The sequence below is a fragment of the Poecilia reticulata genome, linkage group LG13 (assembly GCF_000633615.1).
Source record: "Poecilia reticulata strain Guanapo linkage group LG13, Guppy_female_1.0+MT, whole genome shotgun sequence".
Taxonomy (NCBI): domain Eukaryota; kingdom Metazoa; phylum Chordata; class Actinopteri; order Cyprinodontiformes; family Poeciliidae; genus Poecilia; species Poecilia reticulata.
In genome coordinates, this window is record NC_024343.1 from 12,736,278 (window position 1) to 12,748,889 (window position 12,612).

General features: G+C 39.8%; 1 long non-coding RNA gene across 1 annotated transcript; it reads left to right on the forward strand.

Annotated features, from left to right (window-relative positions):
- The first annotated feature begins 6,408 nt into the window (after window positions 1-6,408).
- LOC108166807 (uncharacterized) lies at window positions 6,409-12,342 on the forward strand. Its single transcript, XR_001777204.1, has 2 exons — window positions 6,409-8,666; window positions 8,812-12,342. It is a non-coding gene; the product is annotated as an uncharacterized LOC108166807 (long non-coding RNA).
- The last annotated feature ends 270 nt before the right edge of the window (window positions 12,343-12,612 follow it).

The window sequence follows — 12,612 nt, forward strand, 5'->3', positions numbered from 1 at the left end:
AGTACGTTCCAGGTCAATGAAAAGCATCTTAAAAAGATCAAGTTCTGAGCTTTGAATAGGCCCAAAACCTTTCCATATCTTAATTCTCAATTAATTCTTTCTGGTTTTACTGGTCTTTTTGGGTCACTGTTATGTCACATAATGCAGCTCTGGTTCAGCTTAAATTTTTTGCCTTTGAGCCACCTCTACTGCAAGATATAATTCATTGTGGAGCCCAAGACAGTGAACAGAGCAGGTCCTGTTGCATCTCCAAACTGTGATATGTTCAAACCGTGATATGTCTATCTCCATGCTTCACAATTGGAGCTTTTAATAGAATGCTGTATTTAATTTAAGTCAAACATGTCCCCCTTCCATCAGAGTCCAAATAATTAAACTTTGGGCTTATCTGATGATATTCTTATTAAAAGAGTTTCTGCCTACTTGTAAAATGTCCTCCACTGACTATTTTCTGTACAAAGGAATGACTGATTTCTATAAGTATAAGAGTCAGAATTTGTTATATTTGTCATATCATTACAGAAAAAAAATAGGTCTTTGTGGAATTTTCAATTAATGTGAGAGATAACATTTATTTTCCAATAATATGAATCAATAAAGTATGTTTGAATTTGAATTTAATTTGAGTTAGCAGTCGTAGTTGTGAGTTACATTACTTCAAAATTCTAGAATTTGTCAAAATTAACATTGAACATCCATATCTAAACATGTTAAAGGGTCAGTATTATGTAAAATCAACTTTTTTTAGCTTTACATGATGTCGAAATGTTATTCCCTCATCAAAAACATACCTGAAATGTTGCTTTGATTCTTACATGCATGTTTGAGAAATCATTTAATCTCCCCTGGTAGTCATTCTGGCTGCAGAAACGTGTGGTGTAACAGAGTGCTGCCTTTTCAACACAGCTCCTTATTGAAGCTACAGTTTCCAAACCAATTTTCTGCATCACAAAGCACTGCTGGCTCCTTCAGACTAGCCAGCAGCATTTAGTAAACACCTGGTGGAACTGTGCATCTGCTGAGCTCATTATACAAACTACTTCTCAGTGAGACGCTGGCAAAAATGTTGCTGAACCTGAATGGCTGATAGAGGAGTGCTGTTCTGATGACTTGCTGAAAACGGAGTGTCGAAAAGAGCACAAGCTTCTTAAAGAGACGGAGGTCCAATTTCAAGGCAATACATTGTGAGGTCAAATTTCTTTTAAGTCATGTTTGATTTATACAGCATTTTTGTAACAACTGAAGGTAACATAGTTACTTGATTATGCTGTACTTGAAATGGAATGGAATATACATAATACTGCCCCTTTAAAAACAGACTTTCTAACAGTGTCTCCGTGTTTTTAAGATGATTATAGTATAGTATAGTATAGTACTTTTGTGCTCACTGGTTTTGTCCTGTCCCTGTCTTTTTCTAACTTGTTCTCTTAACTACAATAAAAACAGGGATTTTCCTTCAAAACTATTAGGAGAAGAGAAATTGATCCTAAATGTAGGGGTCAAAGTCTCAGTTGTGCCATTTTCTACTTTTCTCTAACCACTGTACCTGCAAGTACGGCCAAAATAACTTGCATCCTGCTCCCTCTGCATTTACTGCTTGGAGGCTGTGTACCACTGCTCAGTCTGTTTTAAAACTGATTGCAGAGCTCTCATTCCTGCATACTTTATTATCTGTAACCCTCATTAAGCCTAATGAGACTACAGCTCTAGTTTTCATCTACAAAGTATGCTGGTCAGACTTGCCTGTTTTTCAGGAACTGACTTAGCACCTTCAAACACTTCCTAGGAATTGCAGTTCTCAGTTAGTCTTCTCTTTAAAATTGTTTATGAAACAGTCTTCAGAGTACATGAAGGCCTAGTGCCTTTGTCTCAGGGAGCGTTTTAAAGCTCTTTTGAAGACTTCTGAAACTGAACAGTCTTACTGTTGTTCTTAAACTCGACCTTTTGCCTGTATTTTGTTCAATGTTACTTATGTTTTCCTTGTTTTTTAAACTTAATGTCATACTTATAAGTTGGCACCAGCCCTGCAACTCGCTATAGGATTGGGTATAGAAGATAAGTGGATATTCTACCTGTTAATTTGAGAAACATAAATTATTGATGTATCTTCATTCTACATGTCCTGTCTTGCCGAGGTAAACATTATAATAGGTCTGGTTGCCTTTGTAATTTCGGGGCATATTTGTTCTACAACAAAAGAGTAGAGGGAAGTTTCCCCTGTTGCTTAACTGACTACTCATTTTAAGAAATGATAAACTACACTTTGTTGGGGAAACAAAGTGAGCAGATTGTCACAGTCAAAGAGAAAAAACGAGACGCATGCACATAAAAAATAAAAATGAAAAAAAAAATGACCCTGAAGCTTTTTCATATTGAAAAGTATAAGCTAAATTTTGAGTTGGTTCGTGATTAAGGATAAACTCATCAACAGTTATTCTCCCTCATACATACACACACACACACGCGCACATGCCCACGCGCACACACACACACCTGACACTGATTACACTTTAAGATTTGTTTTTCGATGAGCTCCCTCTGAATGGCGTCTGGGCTCGTCTTTGAGTACAGGATCAGCATGTCAGACATTGGAGAGAGTCCCAGAGCAGAGCTGTGGAGTCCTCCACATTAAAACGGAGTCTGTTCAAGTGGATTAGGCATCTGCTATCTTCTTGATGACACCCAGATGATCAGGTTTGGATTTGTCCCTTGACACTTGCTGGAGAGTATTTACTTCTCACATGGCTTAGAATATTTGTGTCTGGCTGAAAAAGCAAAGGGCTGGTTATGATGATGGAGCCTGCCAGGCAGAAAGCCAGAGGTCATTAAACCTTTCTTCAGGACAAACTTACTGATTTAATGACATAAACAGCAAACAATTCAGATCTCAATATTTATCATGGAAAAAAATCTACATGCCAGGTCTTCATCCTGCTAAGCTGACCTTTAATCTTGATTCATAGAGAATTTTGACTTCAAAAAATCTTAGCTGTCACTCTAACCAGATGAGATTGAAAAAAGCTGGATTTCTTTTAAGGGTCAGGGCTGACTGTATGTTATCTTCTCAACAGAGTTATTTGAAGACTTTTTCTTTAGTTGATCTGAAAAAAAAGTGCCATTATTTAAAATAATGTTTCCAAACTCAGAATTTTTACCAGGTACATAAACCAGTTAAACAAGTGTAAATCCTCGGAGTGTCATGTTCATATTCTTCCAAGAGGGTCTACATTTTCTGATAATTTTCCAATAACTTTTCAATTTACAAACACTGTCTCTGTGGCAAGACATCAAGACTAAGGTTCAAATATCAACATTGCAAAGTTAGAGGGGACAAGAACCTTGGGTTTATGCTGATTCCCAAGGCTTCCTCACAACCCTTCCCTTGCTCTACTTTCACCTAAGGCTCTTCTAAGATCAAAGTCAGGTAGAACCGATGCTTATGTTGTCCCACAGATTTGTGTGCTCATGTTACTACTGAGGATTACTGACATCTTAGGGCTATCTCTGGCTTTCTCGCAGTACTTGCTGGGAAAACATTGACCTTGCAACCTGCAAACACTAAAGCTAGAAAGAAAATGATTCAAGGACATTGGTAAGTGAATTTGGAAGATATGCATAATGGATCTTATCCTGTCATCCAAATACCTGCTGTGCATTATTCTCTGGAGGACAAAAAACACCTAGTACGAATTCATCCTCAAACCGAGGGCAGTGCGGAGTCAAATACATTTTAAGATAGGCTCATATCTTGCTAATGCAGTTTTTTGTTTCCCCCCTCCTCCCCCCGATTACACAACTCACATTGAAATTCACACCTCTGCTGTCTACCACTGTCTTCTGCTGTTGCTTGGTCTTTTTTGATGAAGTGATTTTATTCTGTATGTTTGATGCTGCACTGCCATCTGTAGAAACCACCGGGATGTTTTCCTGTCACATCATCACACAATTGCACCTTATGCGTACATCCAATCCTCTTTCCATTCCAGAAAGCCGAGGGAGGACTTGTCGGAGTAATTCAGTAAAAATCTAATTGCTCTGTCTTTATATCAAGTGTCTCTCTGCTTGGGAAGTTAATTGCCTCTGCAGTGTGTTTGTCCCTGGGACAGATCTTATCGTAGAAGCAACAGCATGTGTCATTGTGAGTTTGTGGGAGTGTGTTTGCTGGCACACTTTGCCTTGGCAGAGAAAAGGCAACATGGGATATTGGTCAGTGGTGTGCTCAGCCTCCTGCAGATGTATAGAAAACCTAGTCCACACAGGATCTCTGCAGTGATGTGACCTTGTTCTGTGTGTCTGTGTATTTCGGCGTGTGTGCATCAATACTGTATCCTCCCAGGTATTTGCAGCTGCATTGAGTTGGGTCATCTTTTCTGTTATTCACTTGAGATGCAGAGTGTGAATTTGTACTTTTGGAATCGGTGCCCGCGGACTAGGCTGAGCAGCTGTGGCTGTGCCTAGCAGCACTATCTTGCAATACGCATCTGGCGCTGCATACCAAGAAGCCCCTTCTTGCTTCTCACTGCACCTCCCGTCACATTAAAAAATAAAGAAACAACAACTGCGACAATATGTCTTTGTGTTAACACATAAAATGGGGAAAACCTCAGAGTATCATGTGACAAGCATAACTTTTGACGGGAGCCACAAGGATGCACATGGCCGATGTGATGTGTTGGAGGCAGACTCCATGGATGGACGGCTGCAGAGCGAGAGTGGGAAGATGAGGAGGCGGGAGGTGGGCGGATGGGTAAGTTTCCAGCCAGTGTGGGAGTTTCGGGGCATGTTTACGTGTTGTGCTGATGAGTGAAGGCATGTGTGTGTGTTTGTGTGATTCTCCTCTATGTGGGCGAACAAGCATGGGACCGAGTGATGGCTCACGAGGAGGCAGTTGTCATGGCAACAGAGGATGTCATCTCATTCCACCGGTTCTTGGCTGTCCCACAATCCTACAGACCTTTCTCTTCCCGACTGTCTTTATTTATCTTTTGCTGAGATTTTTTTTTTCATAAAAATAAAACGTGCTCACTTGTTTTTATTCCTCCTTTTTTCTCTCTTTCATTCAGTCATTCGTTCTTTTGCTCGTCCTTTACATCTTGCTCTTCAGTTTTGCTCACATTCTCCCTCTTATTTTCATGTGTTGCACATGTGGGATAAACAAATTGGAATCAAGTTGCCAGGATGTATATTTCTGTCTGTGTATGAACGCTTAGATGTTTCTGCTTTAATGGATTTTACGTTCCAAGGCAACGATACATGGGGAAGCTTTAAAGCCCCATCTTTAATGTTACACACACACGACCCATTAATTCCTAGTTTAACTGCTGAAAATATTGCAGCAAGTTAATTCGGTCTAAGCATTCCTCGTATCCCACTGACACTGAAAGCTGGATGAAAGCAAACCAGAGGCGATGATAGGATCCTGAAAGATTGGGGGATTTGCTCCAGTCTGAAAATAGTTCATCAACAGCAGTATACTATGTAGGAGGTTGGGTTTTATTAACATGGGAAAGGTTTAACCATTTTCTGTTTAGTTCTTATGTTGTTTAAGTGTTACATTTCTCTGATTTCATGTTCCTTCTATCCTCAGTAATAAAAAGCATACAAAACTTTAAAAAAATAATCCTATTCTAAGTGTTTTTAGTATTTAGGTCTTGATCGAATTATTAAACCCTTAGAATCCACATTTTGTTAATAATTTATTTTGTTCCTAAGAGTTAAGATCGCATGACCATCCATCCATCTGTCCGTTGTTGGTTTGCATGGTGGTATGGTCCAGGGATTTGATGGAGAAGCTGAGCGATGAAGGAAAATGCTGGAAGCTTGGAGTGAAGAATCGGGAGATGAAGCTGGAGACTGAAGCCTCTAATTTTTGCTTTTATTAAGAAAATGAGAAAGTCCAATTTTTATTATCTATAAGTAGAGATGTTTCACCAGTAGTGCCTCCCTCCAAGGCTATCATCATAGCAAGCTAAACTGCACTACCATGTCAGGATAAAGGTGAATGGTCTCTGCAGGCTCTGAGATTCTCCCAGTTACCTTCTATGAAGTGTGAGTTGCATGAGAAAATGGTGAGACCATTGGGGTTCATCATTGTAGAAGCGGGTTTACCTGCATGAGTTGGTCACCAGAAAATGTGAAGGCCTCTTGCAGAGCCTAAAGCCTACCATGACCGTCTTGCTGGCAAAGTAGGCTAATTTAATCTAACACTTTTTGTTCCATGGCTGGTATTCACATGGGGTCCTGTCAGTCCCCCGGGCTGAAACAAAAAGCCACCAATCTCATCAAGCAGCTGAAACAGATAATTCATGAATCCCACTTAACCTAAAAAAAGAGACATGATTAAAGAAAAGATTTGCCATGGATTGGGGTCCCAGCTGGGGAGGAGTACACACTGATTAACTGATAATATTGAGATTAGTTGTTTTTATTGCTGCATTTTAAAGTTAACAAACACCCTCACTTTAACAGTGATGATGCATTCCTCAGTAGGGGTGATGTTTGTGGGGCGGTTTCAGCATGTTTCTCATAAAGTGTCCCATGTATGGTGGTTATTAGTCTTCAACATGGCTGTTTGGGGTTCGATTCCTGACCCTGGGACATTTGCATCATGTCTACCCTTTTTCTCTCTCTATTCATTTTGTCTGTTCCACTGCAATAAAAGCCACCAGTGCCAGGAAAACCTTAAAAAATGAATGAGCGCTTTAGGCTTGTAACAATGCTGCTTTAGAGACATTACCCAGTCAGAATCCTCTTAAACACAATCCAAATTTAATACTAACAAACATGTAAAGAAACATGAATTAAATAAAAATTTTTTTTACATCTTTTCCCATATGTATTATGTTGTGACTACAATAATTCCATTGTTTTTTCTTCACAAGAAAAAACTTGTCAAAGCATGACAAATGAGCCGTCTCGGGAAGCAAATGTGAAAATTATTCCCCTCCTTTAACACGGGACTGTGAATTACATCGCAGGTGATCTCGTCCTCAATGCTGTCAAATGGCAAAGAAGAGTTGGATGTGCAGCTGCTGTTACTGTTTCAGCACACAGTTTCCTCATGTGCTGTGATTCCTTTATTTTCTGCTCCTAAATAAGCACTCTCTTGCACACGCGTACGCATCAATGCAGACACCAACATAAACGCAAGCGATGTAATTTACAGCTACATCAGCAACAATCTCAGGCCCAGGGAGAGAGAATATGAAAAAACAGGACAAACACATGAGACCCCCTGGGAACAATAGTCATCTGTCTTTATTTACAGCTAGGGCATGTAGATAGAAGACAGATTGCAAGGGCACAGAGAAGGTAGATAATTTAAAATATATCTCATAAGGTATTGTGATTGATGAGCAACATCCCTATAAAAACTTGGTTGTTAAAACCTTGTCGTGTAAACTGAGATGCCTCATATATAGGAAAGCTTGATATGAGCGTTTTTCTGTCTGCTACTTAACGAAGTATTAAAAAATGCTTAACAAAAGGATGCCAGAGCCTGAAGAACTTAGCCGGACTTATTAAATTAAGCTATAATGAGGACATAATGATGAAAATGATTGGTGGAAAGCAGAAAATATCATTAGAGAAAGGTTGGATGAGCTCTTAAAGTCCCAGCGAGCAACTACAGCTGTCTTCTGCTCCCACAGGGGTTCTACAATTGCAGATGCAACAGGGCATGTTGTGAGCTCACCTCTCCCCTCAAAACAGAGACATCTGTCTCCCCACACAAGCCATATGCTGTGTAACGCCAGCTCTCTCTAGTCTCCATCCCCTTGTTTCACTTTCATGTCTTTTTCTCTTTCTGTCGCCCATCTTGCTGTCTTTGATGTAGCGCCAGAAGCTGGCAAAAGTTCCTGCTCCAGGGCTTCATGGGCATGCTGTCCCTCTCTGTAACTGTCCGCTCTAAACCAGCTTACACACACGCACGCACACACAGAGACGTACATTATTAAACAGCACATTCTTTATCATCCAAAGTTTATGTCACCAAAATCAGATGTGAATTTCCACCAATCAGTGGGCTGTATTCCTTCATTGTACCTTTGAAATCAATTGTGAGACTGGACCTGTCATGATGTCAACACAGTGAGCACCAATATTATACTTTTTGCTTTTACGTAGGGTTATCATCCGTGCTTCGTTAATGGTCCTGCCCGTCATTACTGCGGTTAGCTGGATGGGTGTAGGTGGCATAAAATCCATAACCGAGCGGAGCCTATTTCACATTGATTTAAACATTAACATTGACTTGTTTGTTCTCGTACAAGCTTTCTGATTGTGCTTGAGAATTCTGCTTTTGAAGTCGTTCGGCAGAGGAAAGTAGCATTCTACTATCAAACATAATTTTCAAGACTCAAGAAAATACTTAATTATCTAACAATTAACAATTCTTATGATGTCATACACATGAGGCAACGACACGATTTGCTGTATCTAAATTGTCTAAATCCTATTGTTGGATCTCAGTATTTGTTGTGGGTATTTGTTTGGTGGTATTTTATGTTTTTCTTGTGTACTCTGATTCATGGACCTTTAAGGGACAAAGCTGCTGAAGTGAACTAAGGTGATGTTTAACAGTGTGGCTTGTACAGCCAGTCGGAGGTCTGTGGAGTTATCTGAAGGAGCGGAGAGCCAGATTAGGAGAGTCTTCATGTAATAATGAGGTAAGTTCATATAAACAGATGGTTGCTTTTTGTATATTTCTTAAATACTATTTCATCTTTGTGTGAACCTCTATGCCTCAATGCTTCTGTTATATCTAAATTTCCCCAATTAATGATATTTCTGTTCTGTTCTTGCCTTGTACAGGGTGGACCCCACATATCGCCCCAGCAAGGATAAGCAACTGCAGAGCAGCATCAGTGTGTGAATGTGTGTGTAAATGGGTAAATGACTGAACGTAATATGAGGCGCTATGGGGTCCTCTGGACTTGATAAAGTGCTAATCAAGTGCAGACTCTTTATCATTTTAAATGTATGGATTATTACTCACAGGTGAAGAGGCCATGACTCAAAAGGGTTACTATGGATCCAAGAGTGGTAAAGCTCAGTGGACGGGAGGAGAGCTTTATTTTTAAGATCATGTTTGATTGTCTTTTTAATTGTGATTTTCTGATGCTTGGGTAGATTTCTGCCTAATGGGATCACTTGTCTTTTTTTTTTTTTAGAGTTGTCCAAAGTTCTGCAGGATGGGAAGCAATTACATTTGCAAAATGGAAAAAAAAACTTATCTCATTGATCTGAAAAGCATAATGTCAATTTAACTGTATATAATTGGAAGCAACTGAAGCATGTAAATCACATTGCTTGGATGTAGTAAAATCCCACAAAAATCTCGATTTTTCTTAAACTTATTTTATTGTTAAACTTCTTGTTTAAACCGAAGACCATTTAAAATGTCTTTCCATTCCCACAGGAACCCGATCGTAATGAAGTCCTCTGTATGAAAGCTACTCTGTGCTTTAAGATACATTACCAATATCAAAATGAGTTTCTAAAAACAAATTGGATCACAAACATCTGACCGAACAAACAAGCAGATGCCCAATTATTATCAGACACAGATTCTTTATTCACAGACAGAATGAAGACAGAGCCACAGATGTGGCTTGGGCTTTCATATTTCTCTATCTTAGGAATCCATTTAAGCCATGCACCTGCCCACCAGAGGATTTAGACTGAGCATCTACAGCCTGTCTGTCACGCTGCACTGCCCCGGTGCACATCACACACACACACACATACACACACCTACACACACAAAGCCTGTCTGTGGGTTTGCCTATTTTCACATTCATTCATAAGGCATGCAACCGATTTTTGGTTATCGGAAAGTGAGGGGATATGTCTGTCCCACTGTGTGCGGTTGTTTGAAAGAACAGCCTCACATAATGAGATAAAAAGTTTCATGTAGCTCCATTTCTAGGTAATCTTTGTGTTAAAGAAACTGTTTGGTGTTGCAGTTAGCGTAGCTGTGCACATTGCCGCCGTAGTTCCAACAGAGTTGTAAGAAATGACTTCTGTACCAGCCCAATATGGGCATGATCAGATAGCATCAACTTGAGGCCAACGTGGCTAGGCTTTAAAATGTTCAATTGATGTGCAAATGCTTGCAGGCCTTGTGTTGTGGATTCATTGGCACTTCTGCGATTAAACTCTTCCATGTAGAACCCACCGACAAACACTCATCACAGATGAGTCCATGCTGAAAACAGGATGCTCTCACAGGTCACGCAATCCTTAAGGAGCTCACTACTTTCTTGGTACGCTCCTCAAGACGTCTCCAACAACCCAGAGAGAGCACTTATGTTCTCTCTGATTGCTTTATATTGTGGTTTGGTCTAAACCTGGTGTGAATGGGGTCTCAGTGAGGATTGGCAATGGTTTGAAGAAACATAAGGAAACATAAACACGATATTCTCAATCTGAGAAGTTTAAGGATTTTCATTCAGAGGTCTCTGACATAATGAAGTAGAAATAGGTCATCAGTTTAGGACCACAAAACAGATTTGTTATGAACATAACGGTTGAAAAGAGGGCGAGACAAGTAGAATTATTTGGTGAAAATCTGAAACTTTGCGGTGTGTTATCACAAAATCCTACACAGTGCTCCTCTATAGAAGAATGGATTGTTTCTGTTAACGTGTTCAGATGCTCTCCTACGCTTTTATTTGCTCTGTTGCTTTCTTTCTCTTAGGTATACCTCTTTGTCCAGTGAATCCATTTGTCTTTTGCTGCAATTTCTCTGTGGGCTCAATCAGCAGTGAGCTCTGGAGGAAAGATTATAGCCCTTAGCAAGGCTCAGCTGCTAGAAAGGAGAGAACAGTCATGGAGAGGATGATAGGGACTTAACCTGAGGTGGGAGAGAAGGTTGTGTTTGTGGGAAGTGGAGGGTGATGGTGAAGTGAGGCGAGTGGTCGAAAAGGAAATGGGATGAAGTGAAAAATTGGCAAATAAACCTGCTAATGAAAGACCATAAGAAGTAGGTGGGAGAGTGAGAAACGACATTCATCTGTCTGTCTTCTATACCGGCTTGTTCACAAAGGATTGGAGAGGGGCTGGTGTCTATCTCCAACAGTCATTGACCAAGAGGTGGAGTAAAGCCTGGATTGGTCGCCAGAGAATAACACAAAGATGATAAGAAGTAAAACAAACAAAAAAAAAAACAGCCGTTTCTCGTATAATAGGCCTGGCAATGAAAATAAAAAAGCGAACCAAATACTTTTTCCTATTTGTATACATTTATCTGTCTGTCAGTGAAGGAACCCTGTACACGTTGCTTTCTTGACAGTTTAGTGATAGTGACGTTAAACCTGTGTGTCTGACATTTGAACCACACATTAGTTTTTGCGGACAGTTACCTTCTGGCTGTAAAGCAAGATGGATCACTCACCTCACTGTGGCCAGCTTATGCCGTATGCATGAGGTTGTTTTATTTAGGAACTCCAATCTATCAGTGTTACTGTGTCCTTGTGTCCTCATATTGTGCTCATTGCTCAATGGCGTATTTATTGTAACATAGTAATAACTAGTGGGTAACCAAAACACCGGGAGGACAACACATCAGCACAGGAAATAGATAAATCATTTTTTTCTTGCACAATTGTCAATTTCAGGGATCAAAAATTTAGGGTATTTGTTGATTTTTTATTTTTTTTTTAGAATCACCAACAGATGGGAAAAAAAATTTTAAACTGTACTAATGTGATGTAGGTCACACCACAGACCACTAAAGAGCAGCCAGGCAACAGGTGGCAGCTGGCTGAACAAAGGAGAGGAGCAGGTGTATCCTTCCCTCTGTCTGTTTCTCTGGAATCAGAACCGGTGATACAGATGCCATACAACACACGACTTGGCAACGGAGGATGACATATTACTCTGAAATTGTTGCCCAAAAAAAAAATCCCCTTGTCTACGTGTCTGAAGCAGGTGCTGAGATATTTTCAGCTTGGAGGATACTTGTCATAGTTTGATGTTTTTCTACCTTGCTGTCTTTTTGTGCTATCCTTCTTTTGTTTCCTTTTAGTCTGCCTTTCCTGTCTGACTCCCTCCCTTTATGTTCATGGAGATGTAGCTCCCCGTTCCTTGGAAGTCACCTGTTAGACTCATCAGACTCATCACACAGCAATATAACCTTAATGGGCACTTTATCTGGTGCCAGTCAGTAATCGGGTTGGACTCTTTCACAATGCCTAGAAACCTAAATATGTCAAATTGCTGCTGTGTGATTTGATTGCCTGAGTCTCTGATTGTAATCACAAGCGTTTGCAAATGTAACAACGTTGTAGTTGACTTTACTCTTTGTTACTTATTTCATTGTATAAAATCAAGTCAAATCAAGTTTCAAATAGCTTCTGGTTGATTTTGTTGACTATATTTTAATTAAATACATACATGCAAAACAATCACACAGAGACTGTCTTTAAATAAAGACATTTATTTAAATGTCCTTCACGACAGTCCTTAACTGAGCGTAAAAATGAGGAAAATGTGCATCTTGGTAACAAAATGTGCAAATGACTAAATAAATATATGCAAAGCAAATGCTGCTGTAGACATTATCAGATGCTGTGCTCTGTGCAGTATGTGTGCGTTGGGCTTGAATATTGT